Consider the following 8,425-nt stretch of genomic DNA (forward strand, 5'->3'; position numbering starts at 1 on the left):
ATATTGCAACATATTTTTATATTATAACATGTTTTATTTCTACATGTTATATTATAAGAAGATTATATGCATATAATAATTAATGCAGTATTAAAAGAAACTAACATTTTACATTTCTTTCTGACGGAAAAGACCAACACCTTCTCGCGGTTTCCGTTGAGCAACTTTACGACAACGCTTTTAAATCGGCGAGTAAAAGACGTTTGATCAATTGGAACATATTAGAATGACCGACCTCGCAAAATTCTGTAACAATTCCGCACGCTATGCAGGATACTCTCTGATAAAAAATCTTTGGCGAGCAGCAGGACCTGACTCCGCACGTGAAGAGATTATTTGTTGGCTTGAGTCGCAGGATGCGTACACACTTCAACGACCGATTCAGCATAAATTTCCACGTTTGCATTACAACATCACGAATATCGGTGGGAATCCAAAGTAATTAAACAAGGGGCATTCTAACTTACTTTTTAAAATGAATTAAAATCCTGACTTTATTAATGAAATATTTCAAATCTGACTTTATTAATGAAATATTTTCAAACCTGACTTTATTAATGAAATATTTTCAAACCCAAATTTATTTATGAAATATTTTCAAACCTGACTTTATTAATGAAATATTTTCAATCGTGACTTTATTAATGAAATATTTTAATTGATGCCCCCCTCTTTATTGATATCCTCCCACTCCAGAATTTTTTGATTCTATGGGTAAGATGGCGGCAGTGACGTCACGCATATGTCCAGAGAAAATGTGTCGGGTATTGCTAGACTCGAACGTGGGCCCCGCAGTTGCTATCAAACACTCGAACCTCCTAGACCACTGTTGCCTATTGCTAGTAGACGTCACGTTTACGAGTAAGATGGCGGCCATGACGTCACGCACATGTCCAAAGAAAAACGTGCCGGATATAGATAGGCTCGAATTTAGGCTCCGCGGTTACTATCGAACGCTCCAAAACCTCTTAGACGACCGTCGTCTATTGCTAGTAGACGTCTAGTGAAGGTTCTTACAGTGTATATGATGACGTCACGCATACTTCAAGAGAAAAAAATAAGTCGAAACTAGGCCAGACTCGAACCTTGGACCCTTCGTTTACTGTGCCATATCGAACATCTCTCTCTCGAACGTCTATCGAACGTCTATCGAACGTCTCTTGAACGTCTATCGAACGTCTATCGAACGTCTATCGAACGTTTTTCGAACGTCTAATAATCATCATACCGCAAATAAAGAACTATATTTTTATCAAACACAATTATCATATAAAATCCTAAAAGGTGGAAACGGATAAGCGTGTTGGAAGAAACATCTGTACATTTGAAATGATGTTTTATTAAGCGTCGTGCAATTATCCCCAAGACCATCAATTAAAAATGTTTAGTACATTCTTAGACATAAGTCACAATTTTTCATATGATTATTACATCGAACAGTATTATTCAATTTTTGCAAAGAAGGCATGTCATCGTAATCAGTATCTATGGTTTTAATGATCACGTTGCTTCTCACATTGTCATCTAGAAAGTGTAATAACCATTCCCGCTTCTCATGCCCCTTCACGTACACAAATTGAGATGCATCATCTTCAAGCTCGCCATATATATCACTCGCCACAGCTGCAGTAACCAAATGTTGAGCTCTGCAGTATTTGACGGTTCCATCTTCCCATCGTAATCCATGATGATTAGCCGTTAACCAGTAGGCTCTCGATTTGTCTGATCTTGTGAGCAGATGCCATAGCATCGGACTCGTAAAGACGTAGTGCGAAAGAATAGTGCCGTTCTTCAATATCGCTGGTTCTTTTACAATAAATCTCTTTCCAAATTTGAATCCTTGCAAGTCCACAAACGTCGGTACAACCATGGTGAAACATTCTTCGACACGTCCGGGAGAGAAATGCCGTTTATAACACTTAGTTTCGTGTTGTGTATTATTCCTTTTTCGTACATACTTTCTGATGTTAGTTGAGTTTGCGCACTATGTCGGTTAGCGGGCTATATTCAACTATACGACCATGCAGGATGAGACAGTACGCGGTAATATTAGCCGGTATATTCTTCTTACATTCAAATTCTATCGCACATCCACAGTGGTGCTCTTGACGGACTCATATTGACGCGAACAATCGATAACCACGAAAGAACCTCGCCGCAGAAAGTCGGTAGTTGTTAACCATACCTCAGCACTGTCGCATCTATAATACGCTTTACGAAAACATCTATACATATCGTAACGTATTACATATTTATTTTTTGCAAAGTCCAAATTCATGTCATCGTACGGATAGCACTTTGAATTCAGATAGAGCTTCGCGGTTAACAAATTGCAGTCATCGAAATAAGTTATATTTTCCGTCATGACATTCTTCCGGCCAGTCTGCAGAGCAAAGATAACATATCGAGGTTTTTCTAAATTAGTAGCAGTTTTGACGGTCCACTGATGTTTAGTCGTGCTTTGCAGTAGAGGAAATTCATACAGATCCCACGAGCGAAAACTTATACTCAAGTATCGTCCGTTCTCCAAAGTTTTCAGCATGGAAAGTTTATTGATATTGTTCAAAATTACGTGAGGCATTTCCATTGTATCTTGAATAGCTCAATCTTAGGACCCAGCGCTGAAGATCCTGGTAGACTGTTATTGTCGCTGCGCGATCGTAATAGAATCAATTCGTGACGTGCGTTAATCACTATACGCTTGTAGTCTTCACAGAATCCTAGCAACACTCTGAGTGGTACGCAGAAGTTGAAGTATCCGTCCGGCGAAAATAGTGTCAGTCGTATTCCACGCGGCATTTTTCATGGTAGCATTTTTATCTGAAGATATCGACACATAGTTTTTGAGCTTGAAGCTATTTCCACGGTTCTGTTACGATCAATCTCCACACCATCCAGTTCATAACAGATCTCATCAAACATGAATGCAACGCAATTATATCCCAACGTTACAGTCGCACCATCGACTGCAACTTGTTTCGTCACCTTCCCCTCGACATAGAGATAACTCTCCCATGGCAATATGTAAAAATCCTGCTGCGTATGGATATTCGTGTCTCGTCCCTGTATCCAAACGTTGTATTAGCGTATGGATTGTACGTATGTGTCTCAATCTTAACGATGCGATGGTCAAAGACCGGTTCACTTCCAATATTCAAAATGTCAATCATCTTTCTCAATCGTTTCGTACGATGAATCTCAAAGATTTCAAAAATTCAACGTTCAACGAGCTTAGTTTCTTTCGAACGAGGGATTTCGTACTGTTAATTGCGTGTCTCGTAAAAGATATATTTCTAGCTTGTCTAGCTTCTCTTGTTCCATTTGATTTACCACAAGCACTTCATACATTACGTTTATTATCGTCGCCGCCGTATGTGCAATTTAATGATAATATTTTTTCCTCGAAAATCGAGCGATTGTCCTCCTTGATCAACGACACGCACCGTTAAATCTGTAATGCTCTGTGCGATGATTGGAAGGTAAATAACATATGTCGGTGTTTCCGATATCTTATATACTGGTGGCACCCTAGCCGAGAATTCATGTATCGTATGTACACGCATACTGTTACTGTACACACTACTGACAACGCTGCATTCTATACGAATGATATTCACGTTGATAATCTTAATCGTTGCGTCCGACTCGTACCATCGGTTCTAATATACGACTCGATGAGAATCCCAAAAGCAAGCCAATGTTGTTTGGTTTGCTAAAATTTATTCTGTAAGCACATTTTATTTCACTCCTCATCGTATTATTATTGGCACGAATTATTATAGGATATTCATCCTCGTCATCTCTATATGGATTATTTTTGGAGTGCACTTTTTGAGAATGTGAAATTGTACGTTTTAGATATTCGTATATGGCGCGCAATTTGTACAATCTTTCAAGAATCGTAATTTTCTTATCGTTAGAACCATCCATCATTAGAACCAGAATAAAATTTATTATACAACGAATTTACGTTTGGTAACGTATTATATGCTTCGAAATCCCTTAAACAGAGCTCATAGTCATCATCGCTCAAATCTACAGCGGGAAAGTAGCTCACCGTAAGGGTGCTACTGTTGCCAGTCAACGTAAGCGTTAGCGACATGTTTGCAAACTGCCGAACGAATACTGACTGCTGTTAGTGAAACGTCATTATCATTTAAATCAATCCTCTACCGTTTGAAAAAACTGTAAGCACAATTGTCCGCAAATGCTCTGGTTGTAATGTTGATAAGACATGCGATTGTACACAATTTTCACTACATCTCTCTTAAGGTGTCGAATCAGTTCCTTATATGGTCGAAGATTACCAAAACTATCAATATATACTACGCGATTTCCCCTTTTTGCATACGCCACCCAATGAGTACTAGGTCCCTCTATGTTGTCAAAAATTTTTAATACCACTCTCGTTTTGACATACTCCATCTATCGGTAAGGCGTCACGCATGAAAACATTTCGAAAGAAAGATATATGCCTTACTAGTCTTTCCAACTGTACATTAGTCATTGCACCCATGGGTAATTTTAGCGTCTCTTTGACGTTTTTTTTCCTGCAACGCCTCGCCCACGTTTATACGGAGCAAGATAGATTCCGCGACTTTTCATAGCACGACCTTCCATAGCGCAATGATGACGTTTTAATTCTTCTATCTGGCGTTGCGCGGCTTTGCCATCATTCACCGCTTTTGCGACACCCGTCGCTCTACCGACTAGTGAACCGAGAACTCTCAGTAATGGTGGAACTGGTAAAATACCACCGTTTTGCTATTGGAAGTGCTAGTTTTCGAATTTTTTTCTTGGACGACTTCTTTTTCTTCATGCCTATGCCCATGCCGATTTTTCTTTTAGCTTTCATAGCAGCCCAAACAGCTGCAGCAGCAGCTTTCTCGCCTAGAGTTGAATCTTTCGAAGTTATGCGTTTCCGCGCTTTCACAGCGAAAATCTCATCCGCCGCGTGCCGATCAGCGAGATTGTTGCTACGCGAATAGGTTATATCGTGCTCACGACACGCCACGCCCAATGAATTAATGCCTTGATCGCCTCTGGCCAATCGCTTTGCCAAGCGAGTTCCAGGACCACAAAATTGATATCCGAGAATGTGTAGTTCGATAGGAAGCACATTTATCGCGCGATTCAGCAGACCGCTGACTTTGACTTTTGTTGACGACATTCACTACAGTCCTTGATTAGCGGTGCCGGACCGTCGATATGTGTTCGCTGCCACGGACGATTGTAATGTTCCAAACACCGACGATACTGTTGAACCTCTGGATCGACTCTTAAATGTTCAGGGCGTCTGTCCCATAAATCGTCAATATACTTTGCAAATTCACGTAACAGAACAATCTTCGGTATGTATTTCAGTTGTTCGGAGGTTAGCTCTCGAATATTATGAGTATCTATCAGCAGGAACAACATTTTCTAGACTGAGTGTTTCCAAGATTGATGCGTTTATATATAGTTAAATCAACGTCGCATTTAAATTAAATCATAACGATCCGTTAACGAAATCAATTTTACGACTCACGGGGGAAACGTTGCGGTTTGTGAAGCAACCGACGCCGATACGCGTGACAAGTTTCGATAGAACGAAATCAATGCTTGAGCAAGAGGCGCGCAAGCATAGAAACATGCTTCCGAACACCATACGCGGCATCATATATGGTCCCTCGAATTGCGGCAAGACGAACGTTCTCATCAGCTTGTTGGAAAGACCGCACGGTCTACGTTTCAAGAATTTGTACGTGTACCCGAAATCGTTGCAATAACCTAAATATCGTTACTTGGAAAATCTGCTGACACCGATAAATGAAATTGGATACTTTACATTCTTCAATAACAGCGATGTAATTCCAACTACCGAAGCGCTCAAAAATTTAATTTTCATCTTTGATGATGTTGCATATAACAACAAGATGCGATAAGAGAATATTTTGCAATGGATCGTCACTCGAACGTTGACTGTTTCTATCTCTGTCAGACGTGCGCAAAAATACCCAAGCATCTTATACAGGATAATGCAAGTCTTCTGATTCTCTTTAAGCAAGATGGTACCAACTTAAAACGTGTACAACGATTATGTGAACACTGACATGTCATATGAAGATTTCAGTGCATTGTGCTGCAAATGTTGAAAACATAAATACGGTTTCACAGTGATTGATAAGGACAGCTCAATGACCAACGAACGATACAGGAGAAGATTTAATGACTTTGCCATGTTACAATCGTCATTGTAACCTCAACGTGGTAATATCTTCAACGTCCATGAGACAAACATATCAATGATGAATAGTAGCGTGAAAATCAAGGATCGTGAAAAGGTAGCGAAAGAGATTGCGAAAACGAGCGAATCTATCCGCAAGAAATATTGCGCTTTGAAAACCGATAGCATGGTGGAAAATGTCGCATTGGAGAGATACTTTAAACCTATTATTGAACCTCTCAAGCAAATCGCGGGAAACAGCGCTAATATGGAAAGTAACGTCGATGTTAAAACAGAGACACTATCGATGAGTACAAGCGTCGAAACAAAGTGTAATAAAACCCGAAAAAAGGATAAAGCGTAAGTTAAAACTTTCATCAGTCGCATTGACTCCACCGAAACGGAAACTATTAAACGATCCTCCGATAGTTCCTACATCGACGGGAGCTCTACAATATGAGGAACTACATGATGTCACATGAACCTTCACCAATCGACAATCTACTCATTGATGATGATGAGAATGTTTTCGAAACCCCGATGAACCTTTAGTAACATCCGTTAGACGTCAGTTGCGAATGTTCAAAGGACAACAAACTTTACATGATCATTTTGGTCCGTTGAGTCCGTTGGGTAAAAAATATATGGGAACTGTGCTAAGTACTAGGTGCGCAACTAAGTTTCCGGGTTTTTTTGATCAATGATAAATGGAAAATTTCAAGAGAAATGCAAAAAATGGTTTAGTCAAAGTATCGTCCCTCGCTAGCTACACATTTTTGCTATCTCTCTGGTAATACATGAATACCGCGACGATAAAACGACGCATCTTTGAACCGAAACCATTCATCCAACCAATTTTGCACTTCTTCGAAATTAGCAAGTGTTGCCCAGCCAAGCCATGCGCCATCGACCGGAACAAGTGATAATCGGAAGGGGCCAGGTCTGGCGAATACGGCAGGTGCGGTAGCAGATCCCATTTCTGCGTTTTGATGGCGTTCTGGACGATGGAACGGAGCGTTGTCGTGCTGCAATATCACTCGTTCGTGTCTCGTGTCCCATTCTGGCCGTTTTTCGAGCAATACACGATTCAAATTGATCAGTTGTTGTCAGTAGCGATGCCCATTGACAGTTTCACCCGGTTTCAGCAGCTCATAGTACACGATTCCTTTCTGGTCCCACCAAACGCAGAGCATTGTCTTCTTTCCGAAGCGATTTGGCCGTGCCGTCGATGTTGATGCTTCGCCAGGTGAAAGCCACGATTTTTTGCGTTTGGGATTCTCGAAATATATCCACTTCTCATCACCAGTAACAATTCGATACAGGAAACTCTTTCTTCCATGCCGCAAAAGCAAAATTTCGGAAGTGGCTCTTCGATTTTCTATCTATCTCTCAGTAAACTCATGCGGCACCCATTTTCCTTCCTTTTGAATTTTTCCCATGGCATGTAAACGTTTGAAAATACCTTGGCGAGTCATGTTTAATGCCTCCGCAAGTTGATCTTGTATTTGCGTATCATCTTCATCCAATAATGCTTGCAGATCGGCGTCCTCAATTGTTTTTGGTCTTCCGGAGCGCTCCTTGTTCTCAGTGTCGAAATCGTCACTTCTGAAGCGTTTAAACCAATCTTCACAAGTAGTTTTCGATGGTGCATTCGGTTTCGCCGTAGACCTCCTCAAGCAAACGACGTGCTTCAGCTGCACTTTTTTCAAGTTAAAGCAGAAAAGCAAAGCTTCCCGCAAATGCTGTTTATTTGGCACAAAACTCGACATCTTCGTTGTTAGAAAAAATATTTTTGCGGTGCGATATATGTTGGTATTACGACTGGTTATTATTAACAGATGTCCAAGCTATAATAAAAACACAACTTCAGACATGTATGTCGACTACATGTGTCGTTAGCGCCATCCATGTGTGAAACCCGGAAACTTAGTTGCGCACCTAGTAGTGAAAAAGATAACACCATAGATTATGTTTACAACGTGCGTCTTAGTAACGATGGAGCGATGGTCGGTGATGAACGTATCGATGTGGACAGAGACAATAATATAATCATAGACGAAACAGGATACATGGGAACACCAGGTCTTTATGAGCTAATATTCAAAAGAATTCCCGACGATGCTGTGTACACCAAAGCTGATATGCAAAAATGCAAAAGTATGCTATTGGCAACAAATACTCTTAAACGCGGGTATCCTCCGCAAAATCCTATACTCGATA

The sequence above is a fragment of the Harpegnathos saltator genome, unplaced genomic scaffold (assembly GCF_003227715.2).
Source record: "Harpegnathos saltator strain DR-91 unplaced genomic scaffold, Hsal_v8.6 scaffold50, whole genome shotgun sequence".
NCBI lineage: Eukaryota > Metazoa > Arthropoda > Insecta > Hymenoptera > Formicidae > Harpegnathos > Harpegnathos saltator.